This window comes from Nicotiana tabacum, chromosome 1, assembly GCF_000715075.1.
Source record: "Nicotiana tabacum cultivar K326 chromosome 1, ASM71507v2, whole genome shotgun sequence".
Lineage (NCBI taxonomy): Eukaryota > Viridiplantae > Streptophyta > Magnoliopsida > Solanales > Solanaceae > Nicotiana > Nicotiana tabacum.
The window spans coordinates 26,817,684-26,835,749 of NC_134080.1; the positions used below are offsets into that span (position 1 = coordinate 26,817,684).

The 18,066-nt window shown below is 35.9% G+C and overlaps 1 pseudogene; it reads right to left on the bottom strand.

Annotated features, from left to right (window-relative positions):
• Window positions 1-643: 643 nt before the first annotated feature.
• Window positions 644-16,229, bottom strand: LOC107789732 (uncharacterized; annotated as a pseudogene).
• Window positions 16,230-18,066: the final 1,837 nt, after the last annotated feature.

The following is an 18,066-nucleotide window of genomic DNA, read 5'->3' on the forward strand; positions in this document are numbered from 1 at the left end:
ACCCCAAGTTTCATTCCAATTCGCATTTGATATACCCGATAGACTCCATTAATCCTAAAACACCTACCGCTAATTCAGAGAAAAAACCAAAGTTGAAGCCGGATACACAAGCTAACTCTGCAGAAATATCATAGGGCAATAGGAAGCAGTCAATATTATGAATATTTCTGTGTGAAACAAAAAACTTGGGGTCCTTTCTAGATTGTAAGGGCATAAAGCAAATACTGAATTTTGCAATATTAACTTCTCAAGAAATATTACAACATTATTAATTAGCAAAAGCTCGAAAAAAATGGGTTTCATTAGCAGGAAAATTTGCCACGTAAAGAAGGTAGAAAACATTAGATACTCACCTATGCTAGAATTCAAGAAACATTAGTCATCTTCCTCAAAAGAAAACACAATGAATGGTGGAGATTTACAAAAAGGCATTTCTTTCACACATCCTAAATAGAAAACAAGGAACTTCTAATTAGGCTTTCAAGTGTTCCTAGACAACAATGGCACTGATAATTTTACAGATGCAGGCATGCAGCAGAGCCATGAAAACTACACGTCTAAATGAGTGTGCCTTCTAGAGTTATTACAGTGTTGCTATATTGAGGTGAATATTATTCACTAAACCAATTGCACCTATTTTCTCTTAGAAACTAACCGCCAATATCAGCTGGGACTGAACAAATTCATCCATGTCATGAAGTCCCGTCACTGCAACATAAGATAAACATTAGCACAGATTAGTTTCGTCAAATACAGCAAAGACCAAAGTAATGTATCAGGGCAGTTGAAAGCAGTTTCTTACCATCAGGTGCACCATCACAGACAACAAGGTCAGCCTTGCATCCGTCAAAATGTCTAATAACCTGTTAGAAACTAACAATGATGCATATAAACTGTTAACGATAAAACATGAGGGATTATAACATAGAACTAATATCTCCTAATATACTCCTTGAAGAGCGAGAAAAACAAAGAAGAGAAAATGTAAACACACTAATATAAGAAGCCCAATGTATTACAACATTTTGAGTAGCATGGATGTATAAGATTTTTGTTGAGCAAATCGCAGCCTAAATGCAAACTCAATGTTTCACAGCCTGAACTCATGGATCATGTCTCGTGTTATAAAAGTTATGTGTGTAGCACTCCAGCCAATAGTGACACAGATCAAGGTATAAAAAGACACACACCGAGTTCAGTTTCACCACATATCCTAACTTACATATGAACTCTCAAAGATGCAGTTGGACACCAAACTAGCCACCTTCTTTCTAAGTTAACCTTCATTTTCTCTGACCATTGTGTCTAATCGACATAAAAAGGGGAAACCAACAATGTCCTTAAACTGCTAATATAAAATGCATGTTTCTTTCTTCCTTTCTATTGATCATCCCCTCAAACATCAACCAGAGTTAGTAACTCAACCTCTCGTGTGCGGAAATTTAGATTCCGATAAACCCACTTTTCCTCATTCAACTTAAACTTAATGCCACTATTTAATTTCTTGTATGAGTTATTATAACACGGAAACTTATTATCTCCAAGTGTATTAATTGCTATAGTATACATTTTAGAAGATATCTGAGAAAAGGAAAATTATGATATTATATATGAAAATTGCATTGAATCTTAAGGGAGATAATTTCTTTAAGATATTTCAAGAGAAATTAAACAAAATAAATAATAGTGGCTAAAAGTAAGAAAGTAGAGTGATATAACTGTTCCATCTACTAAATTTTCTCAGCCGTCGAATACTCCATCCATTCTAAATGCTCTTTTTTTTTTAATAATTAATTTTAAATTCTCTTAAATAGCTTTACTTGGAACAGAAAGTTACTTTCCTTTTAGGTAGTCAGTTTTATCAACATGTCTGCTTCATCCATTTCAACTTTAAAATTTCGTTCTTCAAATGGAAGACATTCTGAAAAGACAAACACTCTTTTCTACTTAAATTTCTTATCTTCGCAGAGCAGTATCCACAATCAATTCTCATCCACAGTCAATTCTCACAGTTTATAAGTTTTTGTATCGGAACTATCGAAAATAGCTCAATTATATCCTCTATTTGTGTTTGGTACCAAATATGTCCTTGCCGTCGAAAAATTGGACCATTATTGCCCTAAAAACTAACGGCTGCCACATGAGCTCATGTGGACAACAAAAGTCTATCCCCAGCAGACGGTCCTCCATCTTGACAAAAGCCCTCCAAGGCTAAAATTCCTTTCTCCATTTTCATTCGTTGACTCATCTAAGTGTTGCTCCTTCCAAATAATTAAAGCTACACCATATCTTATTATGAGAAATTTAGTTGGGCTATTCTTAAGATTCACAAATCTGTAAAATATTTTCAGTATACTATGCAAGAAATAAAAAACCAACTTTAATCACTTAAAATCAGAAATCTTATCACCAAAAAAAGGAAAAAAACAGAGATCTAAACATCACAAAAATGGCGGAGAACAGCAAAAGCTGCATATCGCAGTACTCCCATGGCTAGCCATCCAAGGTCATAGCTCAAAAAGGTCACAAATTAGTTGTAGAGATATATCCTTTTAAAAACAACTCTCATCAAAAACTCGAAAACCCATTAGAAAGAGATCATCTTCAAAAATACTCTACCCTTCCACTTCCAGCCTTCATCAACAGAAACGAAAACAAGACTGACGGCAAATAAGACCTAGACCCAAAACCTCATAAAAAGATACACTTTTAGACACCACCTAATCCTTCCCCTCCTCAATGGCCTAGCCAGTAGGCCACCTGAAGTGCTTCACTGCGCCTTCACGGGAAATGCAGCAACCCCTCTCAGAAAATGGGTTCTTGCAGGTGGAGAAGGTTTTTTTATGCCATGTTGGACTGCCATGTCAACATGATTATAATATCTAAATAGGTCTAAAAGCTCACGCCGTTAGTTTTTAGGGCAATAATGGTCCAATTTTTAGACGGTAAGGATATATTTGGTACCAAACACAAACGAATGGTATATTTGAACTATTTCCGATAGTTCAAGGGCATTTTTGACCCTTTTCCGTTTTTGTATTACATGTCATAGATAATAATCATCTCAATTCATTAAAGTGCACATGCATCAAACGTGCCAAAATGCTAGTTATTCTCTAAACCTAATTAGGAAGTTACAAACCAGCCTTCAAAAATCAAATTTCATATAAATAAATAAAACATCAAAGAGGGTGAATGAAGTCAAGAATCTATAATTTGGCATCAAATTCAAAGAAAGTGGATCAAGGAGCAGGGGAACAAACAACTCTACCAGTTCTTGATGAAGGTACAAATTATTTCATGGAACGTGAGGGGTTTGAATGACTTTGAAAAGAGAATGGTGATAAAATCTTTAATGCAAGAATGGAGAGCAGATATCTATTGTTTTCAAGAAACAAAGATGGAAGAGGAGTATGGCGCGGTGGTTAGGTCTTTGTGTAGCAATAGATGGGCAGACTATGAAAGTTTAGAGTCTAATGGGATGAGTGGAGGTATTCTAATTATGTGGTACAAAAGGGTGTGGGCCGGGGAATTAGTTAATACTGGGTTACATTCCATCTCTTGTAAACTTTCTTCTCTGAATAGGAATTTCTCTTGGTTCCTTACTGGGGTCTATGCCCCAAACTGTAGAAGGGAGAAATAGGAGCTTTGGTGGGAACTGAGTGCGATTAGAGGAGTTTGTGAAGGTGCTTGGGTGGTTTGTGGCGATTTTAACACTACTAGATACGCTACTGAAAGGAAGAATAGCAGGGGTATTACCAGAGCTATGAATGATTTTTCAGAAGTTATAGAAGATCTGGAGCTTGGGATAGGGGAAACAATCATGATTGTTCTTCAAGAATAGATAGATTCTTTTTTTCAGCTGAGTGGGACGAGGATTTTAAAAATATTAAGCAGTCTCTTCTTCATAGAATTGTCTCTGATCATTGCCCTATTTCTCTGAAATGTGGGGAATGAGATTTCTCAAAATCTTATTTCAAATTTGAGAATTGATGGATGGAAGTGGAAGGGTTTAAGGAGAGGGTGGCAGGATGGTGGAATTCATGTGAGATCACTTAAAGGCCAGATTATATTCTGGCTTATAAACTCAAAATGTTGAAAGTTAAGTTAAAGGAGTGGAATGTGCTTAATGGGGGGAGCGTAAAGAGGAAGAAGAATGAGCTTTTGAACCAAATTCAAAACTTGGATCTTTTGCAGGAACAAAGACCATTAAATGAGGCCGAATTACTTGAGAAGGCAAGCTTGCACATGGAATTCCAGGAGATTGCAAAGAATGAAGAGATATCTTGGAGACAAAGATCTAGAGCTTTATGGCTGAAACAAGGTGACAAAAACACCAAGTTTTTCTATAAAATTGCCAACTATCATAGAAGATCCAATCATATAGATAAGCTAGAGGTTCAAGGAGAAGAAATTATTGAGCCACATGGAATTAAAACCGAGATAGTGTCTTTTTATCAGAAACTATATGCAGAAACAGAAATCTGGAGACCTGATTTTAACTTCCAAAGTGAATGCAGCGTTACAAAGGAAGATAATGAATTGTTGCGAGGTGAATTTGAAGAACAAGAAGTGTTTGAGACCTTGAAGCTATGTGCAGCTGACAAGGCACCGGGCCCTGATGGTGTCTCTATGGGGTTTTTCCATAATTGCTGGGAGATTGTGAAAGAAGATATCATGCAGACCATCAGGAACTTCCACAATAATGAGTATTTTGAGAAGAGTTTCAATGCTTCTTACATAGCCCTTATTCCAAAGAAGAATGGTGCTAAGGAACTCAAGGATTTCAGACCTATTAGTTTTATAGGAAGCATTTACAAAATCATTTCCAAACTGTTGACAGAGAGGCTCAAGAAAGTGGTGGACAAACTAGTGAATGGGCATCAAATGGCCTTCATAAGAGGCAAGCAAATCATGGATGCTTCTTTGATTGCAAATGAATCTGTGGACTCCAGACTAAAAGGGCAGGTTCCTGGAATTCTTTGTAAGCTTGATATTGAGAAGGCCTATGATCATGTTAATTGGAACTTTTTACTCAAAGTTCTTCAGGATATGGGTTTTGGTAGGAAGTGGATCAACTGGATATCTTTCTGCATCAAAACAGTCAGATTCTCCATCTTGGTGAATGGTTCTCCGGAGGGCTTTTTTCCTTCTGAGAGAGGTTTGAGACAAGGGGACCCTTATCACCTTTTCTTTTCCTCTTTGCTACGGAAGGATTGAACCAAATGTTAAGAAATGCAAACAACAACGGTTGGCTGAAAGGCTTTAAAGCTTCAAACAGGGAGGGAGATAGTGTGGAGATCACCCATCTTCTATATGCTAATGACTCTTTAGTTTTTTGTGAGGCAAATGTAGATCAACTAAAATATCTAAGAGTCATTCTTGTTATATTTGAAGTAGTCTCAGGGCTCTATGTAAATTAGAGGAAGAGCATGTTGTTCCTCGTTAAAGAAGTGGATGATATCCAGGCCCTAGCAGCTATACTGGGATGTGAGGTGGGTTCCCTACCAACTATATATTTGGGTTTATCTCTAGGCTCCAAGAGCAAAGCGCAGGAAATATGGAATGGGGTTCTTAAAAGATGTAAAAAGAGGTTGTCAATCTGGAAGAGCCAGTATATATCCTTGGGTGGAAGGGTGGTATTGGTTAATAGGGTCTTGGATACACTTCCTACTTATGTAATGTCTTTGTTTCCCTTACCAAGCAAGGTAAGGAAAAGAATTGATGCACTAAGAAGGAACTTTATATGGCAAGGAAACAGAGAGAAGGAAGTTATTCATTTGGTTAACTGGAATTCTCTTATCACAAGCAAAGACAAAGGGGGTTTGGGCATTATGAACCTTAAAGCCCACAATCAGATTTTACTCTTGAAGTGGCTTTGGAGGTACAATTTGGAGGTTAATGCTTTGTGGAGAAAGGTCATCTACGACAAGTACGGACAAAATGGACTATGGTGCTCTAACATTGTTAATAGTCCACATAGGGTTGGGGTATGGAAGTCAATCAGACTTCACTGGAATACTCTGGATGATAATACAACCATAAAAGTGTGTAATGGAAGGAAAATACTTTTCTGGAGTGATAACTGGTTAGGACATGACCCTCTCAAAGAACTTTTTCCTGATTTTTTCAACATTACAACATCGCCTACATCGACTTTAGACACTGCCTGGGGTCAGCAAGGATGGAATGTTGCTTTTAGAAGGCCCCTGAATGATTGGGAATTAGAGAGGATTGTGGATTTCTTTAATATCTTGGAACAATTCCAAGGTCTTGGAGAAACTGAAGATAAACTCTGTTGGAACCTTTGCAGGAGTGGGAATTTTACGGTCAAATCCGCATAACTCTAATTGCTGCTTCAAACCAACAGTTAGAACAATGGCCCTGGAGGTATATTCGGAAAGTAAAGGCACCGTTCAAGGTGATATGCTTTTCATTGTTAGTTGCAAGAACGGCTTGTCTAACCCAAGAGAACTTGAGAAGAAGAGGTTTTCAGCTATTCTCTAGATGCCTATTATGTGGTATAGCTATAGAAACTAATACCATTTGTTTCTTCATTGTCCTTTTACTGACAATTGTGGCAGCTCTGTCTTAATATTGTGGGCCTTAAATGGAGCATGCCAACTAACACTTGTGAACTGTTGAAGTGTTGGAATTACAATGGGGGTATAGTGAGACAAAAGAAATGGCGGCGATTGGTTCCTGCGTGCATATGGTGGACAGTCTGGAAGGAGAGAATTTAAGAACTTTTGAAGACAGAAGCAATTCTTTACAGAAAATCAAGATGAAGTGTTTACTTTTGTTTCATTTCTGGTGTCAAGAAAGTTGTGTAGAGGAGGCAGAATCTTTAGTAGACCTGATAGGTGCTTTGTAATCTTAGGTTAACATAGTTGGTTTTTGTTCCTTGTAAATATGGCTTGGCACTGCCCTAGTGCTGTTTTATTTATTAATATACATGTTACCATTATCAAAAAAATAAAACATCATAGGAATCCATACCACTTCCGCTGTTTTAGCATTTGTATATCACCCTGTACTTTAACACATTCAATGGGAGCCATAGGCTGTAAGTCAATAGCCACAATAAGTGGTAGATCATCGTCCCTGGAAATCACATGAATAAGAAAGATAGTAGCACCTCACATTATATGTTGGTGACATGGCCAGGAAAACAAAAAACCGTTTAAGTGGTAGTAACTTGACTTTTACAATTTTAAAGTTGGCCGAAGAGTGAATGTTAAAATCTCCTCTCTCATAGACGTAGTGTAGCTGCAGCGGCAAGCCTCTAAGGTAGGAAACTTGTCAATAGCCTAGCTCAATCACCATTAGAAAAAATTAATGGAGAGCAAACTTTTTCCCATTCCACGTGGTCATGTGGGGCAATGTCAATGTGTTACTAGGATCTAAGAGAAGAGGATGCAGCAAGCTGAAGCTGTCGTTCATGACTAATTGTTCCTCCACATTATTACATGATGAATATGATAGCATGCTGATTAACTCTCTTTCCAAAAGATTGAATGATAAATAGGAACAAATGAGACGGGAAAACAATTCACAGAGGAACCAACTACACAGGAACACTCAGTCATTAGATTTGAAAAGAAAACTTTAGAATATCATTATAATGGGCATCTTTATTCACTTTTTCTCAGTAGACTAACTAGCTAAGTGACTAAGATATTTGCTGGATTAAGAACCATTGACCTGGACAACCATATTGAGCTCCTAATATGATTTACCATTAAAAAGACAAAAAGAGGTAAAAGCAATTGTCATAGAACCATTCTACAAAAAAGGAAAGTACACATACTTGGTATCAGGTGACAACTTTGCTGGGAGATATAACTTCCGGCTTAAAATCTATAAAGAGAATAAAAGCATTTAGGGACTGTTGCAACCAAAACACTCACGCAAGTGTACACGATCTTCAAGTAATATAGTAATAAGTAGAGTATCGTTCCCACAAGGACTTGTGATTAACTTAATGACTGATGCAAACTCAAACAATTATCGATTCAAGCTAATTCATCACAAAATAAATAAATAACCAATCTACAATTTAACTAGTAGACAAACAATAATACAACACAAAGTTACTACGCCACTTATGAATTTTTCTTTTAACAATTAATAAAGGAGATATCCCGGGGTTATGGGCTTACTAGAGATCATGCTACGTTTTTAGCTTAAAAATGATTTATTGAATTATCTGGGTTATTGATTATAGGGTTAATAATACCCATAAGAATCTGTCGATTTCTTATGCGCCTATTCAAGTTAAATTAGTACCTATATTTCTATGGTATTAATATTAACTCAAATGCATTTACAAATCCTATTTCTCAACTAAACAAGGCAATTAAGTATAGTTCTATCTTAATCGCGAATCTTTCACCCGATGCCCAGGATCCAGATCTTGCTCTATTTGATTCTATATGCAATCAAGAATTTTCTTTTTCAAGTTTAACTCAAGATTCGTAAATAGTATTTCACTGTTAGCTACGCAGTAAAATAATTAACAGCAGAATCAAATAAACAACCCTTAACGATAATTTCAAGATCATTAATCTAAGCTTCAAACAACATAATCATCTAACACCCATAACCCCAGAATGTTTGAGTTTTTAACCACTCATAATTATACAAACATCAACAATATAAGTCATAAACACCAAATAAATAGATACTAGAAGAAAGTTTAGAAAAACTCTTTTAATCCTTGCTCCAAAGTGTTGTCTCCTCTTGATTTTGATCCTCCAAGATGGATCTCCTCGTCTCTTTCTCTCTCAAAACAGGTCTGGTCCGTCAATAATTGATGTTTTTCTCTTTTTAATCGTGTGTGAAGGGGTTTTGACAATTATGCCCTTTTTAGACCGAAATAGAGTAATTCTGTGATTTTTACACGTCTGCAGCGCCTCCCGCGGCGCACCTCGCGGAGCGTACATGGATTGGACAGAGGCAGAATGCATTTTAACGGAGCAAAACAATGCAGCGCAGATTTTTGCACTGCTGCGGCGCCCTGCGGTGGTGCGACAGTGCAAAATTTTGCGCTGCTTCATTTTTTCATTTGTTTTGCTATCCAGGCTTGCTTTGCGACCCCCGAACACGATCCCAACTTGATTTATTTAGCTTTTACTCAGACTTCAAAGCCCCAAATCAATCAAATTCATCCCAAATTTATTTCTTAAGTCGGATTAGCTTCCTGCAAGGCATAAAACATGAATTTAGTACAATTCATTATCATTTAAGATCAAACTTTTGTAAAATGCAATAATTAAAGTATTGTTACAATGACTAAAATACGAGTTTTTAGCCTATGATCAACACCCCACACTTAAACCATTGCTCGTCCTCGAGCAATTGACCTACATTTCATATAAGGACGACCTTTTTATCAAACAATTTCTCTAACAACACATGCCAACACTTAAGTACCAATTCATAATAGTTCAATCCTCAAGACATGACTCACAAGTGCCACACATTTTCATAACTTGCTCACTTATTCTAACACAAAGGTCAAAACGTTTCCTTACTTTCACAAATCATGTGCCCTCCCACAACTAATATAGACTAGTTCCTCTCAACATAGTATTCACAAATATTTAGGAACTCAAAATAGGAAGAATTAACTCACTCTCAGAATTGAAATTCATGTGCAACAGATGACATACCATATGCTTGCCCCTAGTGTAATACTCTACTAATTGAGCTTATTCAATCAAGGATCAAATAAGACTTTAATTGGTTGTAATGCAGGCTGAGGAAGGGTGTGATAAATATAGAATGTAGTAGCTACATCTCTTTGAGCACTTCATATATACACCATTTCATTTCACAATTTCAGCATTACTCTTATGTTAAACCATCTCCAACCTTTTTGAGATTTTTCATACTAACAACAAATCCCTTTTTCTTTAAGCACCATAAGTTAGGGAATGTTACTACTGAAAATTCACCCCTATATATATACATATATACACATATATGAATTATTCTTCACTCTTTTTTTTTTTAATTAAACTCCTTCAATAAACCAACAAGTCTCTTCTCAACTTTAACAATATTAAAACACGACTAAGTGCTCATAAGAGATAGAGGTTCAAACAACTGATATATTTACATCAATTGGTAAGGTTTATAATGCGGATGCCAAAGAAATAGGATTAACAGCTCAAAAGGTTTGACTAAGATATATACAATTAGGTGGAGATAATTATCAAACTGGTTCAACAAAGAAATGCCTATATCATCTCCTAAACTGAATAATGCTACTATTTCGCTTTGCAAAACACTTGAGAGCAAGTTCTAGATATCAACTGTTACGCACAGAATATTTCAATAACCTCACTCACACATTGGCACACAACTCATTCAAGCTTGGATCTTTCTCGACTCTTTAGTCAAAGCAGTTAAGCATAGTTATAAATACACAATTTAAGACACTTACTTTAGAATCAAGAATTGAGATTTGAACATCACAAATAAGGTACATGTAACTTCTAAAGCATGTGCATTTGAGGAGATTAACTCTGTAAGTTAGGAACTTTTTATTCAATTGAAATAAAAAATTACACTATACCCGGTTCAAATACACCCTTGGAAAAGAACCGTGGTGTAAAGAAAAACTAAGGGGAAATTTTTAATTTAAACCAAAACTAGCATACACTAAACTGAAAACAAAACAAAACAAAAACTGCAAACTCAAAAATTTCGAATTTTTCTGATGGACTTTTTTTTTTTTTGAATTTCGACTTTATTTTTCAACAAGAAAATCCAGGAGGGATCTATACCGAAATTAGGATTACTTACTAGCTATCAACAGTATATTCTAACAAAACAAACTAAAAGTAATTTTAACAAACTAAACAAAATCAAACAAAATAACTAAACTCAATCAAACAAAATACGAAAAATATAAAAGTAAGTACATTACAATAGGGGTCAACCACCCCACACTGAAAAACTTGCATTGTCCCTCATGCAAAAAGATCAAAAATAGATTAGAAAAGACTCCCTGAGGCCATTTGCCTAAGCATCGTCATCCTCAAAGGTGTGCAAATATTCCTCGTCATCTGAGGGAATAGAGTTCACATCTTCATCCAGTGGGATTTGTCCATGCTGAGCCATTCCTAACCACTGTTGTGTGAAAGGAGATAAAGGGTGATTTTGTTGTAAATCTTCCAAGTTCACTTCCCCTCTAGAAGCGCGAAGGCGCAGGTCAGCAAATAATATCTGCAAAGTCTCTTCCACCCAGATAAACCTTTGATCGGGGTTAAGTGCAGCTGCAGGCGGATCTATCACAGTCGTGACATCGAGCGCCCTGATAGGATATGTTACTTCTATCCGCCGATCATAGTGATACTCTTCTTCAATGAAGTGCATCCGCAATAACCGAGTAATCATACTCGGATAGTGTAGGCGGCGTCCCCGAAAAGGTCTCACCTTTGACATGTGTTCCAACATAATTTTCCCAAGATCCACCTGCATTCCTGTTAAAAATGCATAAATCAAGCAAATCTTTAGTTTTGATACGTCTGTATCACTTTGTGTTGGCATGATTTTGGCATTTATTATCTTCAAAATGACTCGTGCAGGACGCTGGAATGTTCCTTTTTTCATTTCCTTGTGACACTCATTTGTATCTCTAGTCCACAAGGCAAAGGAATCTCCACTACATAGCTGTCTGCGGATGTCTAGGTAATCTGGTCTATGCACGAACCTCTGGAACAACTTATGTGAATGTTCAATGAAACCCATTATTTGATTTATGACCTTTGACGAAAATGGGATCACTCTATTTCTGACCCTGACTTGATAGATGGCATCTAAATCACCGCCTGGTTGCCAATTGGCATAAAATTCTTTTACCAAGTTGATGCACACTATCATCTTGGCGAAACAACCCTTTAAAACCCAAAGCTCGAATGTTAGTATATATGGCATTATACTTACGGGCAAGCTTTGCTTCATCTATGACAACTTCTGGGGTTGGTGGCACAGCAAGGACAAAGGATTGGAACCATTGTATTGTATGGGCTGGAATAGCCCTGATGCCATATTTGCACTCTGGCACCTCATCTGCATCAGGGTCAAAGTGTTCCTCTTCCTCCTCCACTGGTGCCGGAGGTGGTGTCCTTCTACCTCCACGTCGGCTAGTAGATGCAGCCTCAGATAGGCCAGTGTTTGATCTTTTGCTTGGGCGCCGAGACATTATACCTACACAACATGATATATTAGTTAAAGATACACAAAATTATTTTAAGAGCAAGTAGAGTAAATACTCCACACTTATGGTATCATCATGTTGACACTTAACATGTAACAGGGATTCAGACTACCCTGTTCTTCAATTAGAATGGTATAATGCTTATCGACCTACCCAATATCAGAGACAATTGCAATAATTAAAAATAAAATAAAAATAAAAAACTAAGCTAGATTTTGCAGCTAGATTAATACTAAGCATAAACATAAATATTAAATAAAATTAAGCTAGATTATTATTAAACATAAACATAAAAAGAAATTAGTCTATTTTACAAAATTCAAAATTATTGTAAAAAAAAAATATACTACATAGGTACATTAGCTTGAATCTTATATTTCATTTTTACATAAAGCAAGCGAAACATCATGGTTTAGCCTAATGTTATAGTTGTTACCACTAATAACATCTTACAATGCAATTTGTTTCTCAATTTGCAACATTACTCAATTTCATGTCACTTAGACATTTTAACAAACACATTGTATGTCTTGCATTCTTTAAATTTTAACTTGAAATGAGGAAAATTCACCATATTAACAACACAAATATACCTCACTTCAAAACTATAACATCACCACATCTTCATAATAATATTCAATGTACAAATGCATGCTTGTACCTGACTAAAGACATCATAACTTCTAAAATCTAATATTTCTAAATTACAATTAAAAGTTAATGGTGTTAGTCATTGGGTTGCCTCCCAACAAGCGCCTGATCTAACATCGCGGTACGACGTGAACCACTTTTTGCTTCCACCTTGAACTTATGAATTGTACCCCTAACAGGGTATCTAGTCTGTGGCTATGCTCATTTGGTGGGGCTACAAAGATAACCAGGCCATGTAATAAATTGTTCACTCGGCACTTCTCGGCCTTTAGATGAGGAATGTAATTTTTACTTTTTGTCACAACAAATTCAAAAATATAGGCACTTTTACCCTCACTCTTTGACACCCCCATAGGCTCAGATGGCTCGATTACTATCTTACTATCTAAACACAATGTGGAAAAATGATTGGAATGCGGTCTAATGCTCCCTAACTCATGAATTTTACTACTATTTACATCCCCATTTATACACATACTCAATTCTCCTAAAGTAATGTTATCTATTCCCTCACATGACTCTAGAGCACTTTTCTCAACATTGGCATCATTAAGAAAAACATGACCTAATGATTGGTATTCTTGTTTTAGCTCCTCAATTTGGTCTAGAAGATTTTTTCCAGCTTCATACAACACAACATTAAATTGTTGGGCGTTACACGCATCAACCTTTGCACTCAAATCTGAATCCAAGTCATGCATAACCAAGCTAAAATTATCAATTTTTTGTGCAAGCTCATCTCTCTCCTTAGACCAATCTTTCATCAACGTTGTTAGTAAACAACGTCGTTCCGCAGATTCCCCTAATCGAGAATATCCGTCCCAATACCAACTCTTACACCCATATTCAAATTCAGATCTACAAGAGGTGAGGCCATGGCTAGCCCAAAAATACGGGTCATAAAAATCTTCCGTCAACCAAGCGTCTTCATCATTAACCTTGCCTTATGTCATCCTGAGAGAAATAGAAACATACTAAGAGAAAAATCAAATAGTTATAAAAATAAAATATTTACAAAAAAAAAAAAAACTTGTAAGGATAAGAATAAAAGTTTGATCTAGAAAAACAGTTAATTTCTAAGTCCCCGGCAGCGGCACCAAAAACTTGTTGCAACCAAAACACTCACGCAAGTGTACGCGATCTTCAAGTAATATAGTAATAAGTAGAGTATCGTTCCCACGAGGACTTGTGATTAACTTAACGACTGATGCAAACTCAAACAATTATCGATTCAAGCTAATTCATCATAAAATACATAAATAACCAATTTACAATATAACTAGTAGACAAACAATAATACAACGCAAAGTTACTACGCCACTTATGAATTTTTCTTTTAACAATTAATAAAGGAGATATCCCGGGGTTATGGGCTTGCTAGAGATCATGCTACGTTTTTAGCTTAAAAATGATTTATTGAATTATCTGGGTTATTGATTATAGGATTAATAATACCCATAAGAATCTGTCGATTTCTTATGCGCCTATGCAAGTTAAATTAATACCTATATTTCTATGGTATTAATATTAACTCAAATGCATTTACAAATCCTATTTCTCAACCAAACAAGGCAATTAAGTATAGTTCTATCTTAATCGCGAGTCTTTCACCCGATGCCCAGGATCCAGATCTTGCTCTATTTGATTTTATATGCAATCAAGAATTTTCTTTTTCAAGTATAACTCAAGATTCGTAAATAGTATTTCACTATTAGCTACGCAGTAAAATAATTAACATCAGAATCAAAGAAACAACCCTTAACGATAATATCAAGATCATCAATCTAATCTTCAAACAATATAATCATCTAACACCCATAACCCCAGAATATTTGGATTTTTAGCCACTCATAATTATACAAACATCAACAATATAAGTCATAAATACCAAATAAATAGATACTAGAAGAAAGTTTAGAAAAACTCTTTTAATCCTTGCTCCAAAGTGTTGTCTCCTCTTGATTTTGATCCTCCAAGATGGATCTCCTCGTCTCTTTCTCTCTCAAAACTGGTCTGGTCCGTCAATAATGAATGTTTTTCTCTTTTTAATCGTGTGTGAAGGGGTTTTGACAATTTGCCCTTTTTAGACCGAAATAGAGTAATTCTGCGATTTTTACACGTCTGCGGCGCCCCCTGCAGCCCGTACATGGATTGGACAGAGGCAGAATGCATTTTAGCGGAGCAAAACAATGCAACGCAGATTGCGGCAGTGCAAAATTTTGTGCTGCTTCGTTTTTTTATTTGTTTTGCTATCTGGGCTTGCTTTGCGACCCCGAGCACGATCCCGACTTGATTTATTTAGCTTTTACTTAGACTTCAAAGCCCCAAATCAATCAAATTCATGCCAAATTTATTTCTTAAGTCGGATTAGCTTTCTGCAAGGCATAAAACATGAATTTAGTAAAATTCATTATCATTTAAGCTCAAACTTTAATAAAATACAATAATTAAATTGTTGTTACAACGACTAAAATACGAGTTTTTAGCTTATGACCAGGGACAAGGAAATGGAGCACACAATAAGGAGAAAGACATGTAGCACGCTAATTATATTTCTTTACTTTTTCATATCTTTCTTTGTGGAAAGTAATGGTTCTATCAGACACAAGCCAAAATAATGGTGCACTATAAAACATCATGCCAAATCCAACAGCACGTAGATATTTTACCAATGAGTACCTCTAAAAATCAGAAAAAGAAAATTCTTTCCCATTATTTCCCTAGTAAAGTTCAAGATTACAGTCTAAAACATAGTACTTTCCGGGCTTAGACTGAACTCCCTCTTTTTAATTCTCAAGATATTTTCAGTTCTTATGTTCTATGTAAGTTTGATCCAACAGAGCTTAAGCACAAAGGGAAAAACTTTCAAGTTTAGAACCCAAATCATACAGCAAAAACAAAAGTTGACCAAAATAGGGATAACCTTGTGTAAAGAGGAGAGACACACACGCACACAGAGAGGGGGAAGGGGGGATGGGACTAACCTCTCTACGTATAAAACATTTGTCCTATGGCATTCGTCAAGCAAAGGGAAAACACGTTTATGTGCAAAAATATATTGAGAACTTGAGAATCCTATTCCATCTCCAAGATCTATATCACACTCTTTAAATGATTATAAAGTATAGTAATCCTTTCAAATAATCATGAGTAAGCACAAGACCAAAGATATCAGTTGTGTTATTTTGGGGGGGGGGGGGGTGAAGGCATAATCTTTATAGCAGGTGATTATTGATAACAGAGCTATACACCGACACAGAACCAACAAAAACCAAGTTCCAATTGTAAATACCTGACTCCAGCTGCCTGGTGCTGCACACAAATCCACAACTCGCTTCACACCTGCATATAGATAAGGCAATTAATAAAGTTCTACGAATTCCAATAGAGAAAGGTCATCACGTAAAGTATCATCAGCAAGCTTAGCAAGATCACGTTCTTATGCAGAAAGTATTCATGATTCTCAAAGAGCTGAAGCTATTGAAGATCGCATTGAGTTCTTGAATTATTCTTCTGTTTAGTTTCTTTTTATTATGGAAAGGTATTAAAAAGAGGCTGGATGAGAAATGGAGGGAAATGAAAATTTTGAGTAAAATTTTAAGTTTTCAAATGCACTTTATGTAGCTCTTAAAGAGTTAGGAAGAATGCAAGCCTCGCGCCGCCGTCGTCGCTCGGGTCGGCTTCGGCTTCGAATTTGGATTTGGATTTGTCAAATGATCGATTGATTGATTAATTTTTTGGACCAAATTTATTTGTTAATAGTGAATATTAATGTAATATTATCCGTGTTTGTAACGGATATTTTCCAATTCGTGAATATTAATGAGCAAGTACTCATTCCACCATGTTGAGTGCTTCCTCCATTAATTAAAAGCCATAGTGCTCCAGCCGCCATGAGTGCTTCCTCCGTTAATTAAAAGCCTTAGTGCTCCAGCCACCATGAGAAAATGCTTCACCAAATGAGTGTGTTTACCAGCTAATTACACTATAAAAGAAAGGTGCCAACAGCTTGTTGAAAAACAGAAAAAACGGACAGAAAACAGAAAGCAACGAGCAATCTGATTTCCTCTTCTGTTATCGCTCAACATTGACTATAAATTGCATTCCTTCCTCTCAGAATTTCCATTCGACTTCTGAGTTCTCCTCCTTTCTTGTGCATTGCTTTAAACTACAAACAAAGCAACCGTAAGTGTGATTTGCTGCCGAACTTTGTGTTCGCTGAAACACTAGGGTTTGAAATACCGTTACACCAGTGTGTAATTCGTTCTATCCTGGGAGGAAATAATCCATAACCTTGGGTACTAGGAGGGGATTAAATTCCTTAAGGAAACACTGTGAATTCAGTGGACTCGAATTAATTACTGTTTCATTTATATTTACGTTTATAGACTAACGTTCTTTTCTCCAGAATTATTATTTACAAATACAGGTCAAATAAAAATTAACAAGCTTATAAAAAAATTAACATCTTCTTGTTTACACAGGTCCAGTTCTGTTTCCAGCACTACTTGCCAATAGTTTTATTTTCATTTTTCTCCTAAACGATAACAGTAATTATTACGCTTCAATCTCAAACAAGTTGGAGTCGAACTGTTCCGTTTATGCTCATTAGGACTTTTCATCATTAATTTGCAAGTTTTACGCTGACTGCTGTCCTGCCGTAACCCTTCTCCTTTATTCGGACTCGGACTTGGGACTGACAATATGAACAAGATTATATAAGGAATAATTTTTTTTTGTTCTTATTAATTTCCTTTTTCTTCTCCAAAAGGAAAAGTTTTTATGTTACTGTAATTATGTAGATTAATTGAGGAAGACAAAATATTTAGACAATTTTAGTTGTTTATTATTTAGGAATTAAGTTTCACACAACAAGATCAGATTTCAGTACTTTTGGAATTAGTAAATTAGCTAGAGTAGCATAGAAGCAGAAAATTTCGGATCATATTGTAACGCCCGGCTTTAATTTGAAGATTTTGGGTGTATTTACATTTATATATCCTTTCTTTTTTCAAGTGTTCCTTTTCTATGTAAATTCTTTCTTCCAGTTGTACTTGTTATTTATTTGAGTTTAATTCTATGCATTTATATTGTAAAGTACTCCCTCCATTTACTTTTACTTGTGCACAATAAATTTTACATATCCCTTAAGAAATAATAAATGAAATATATCAAATTTCATACAT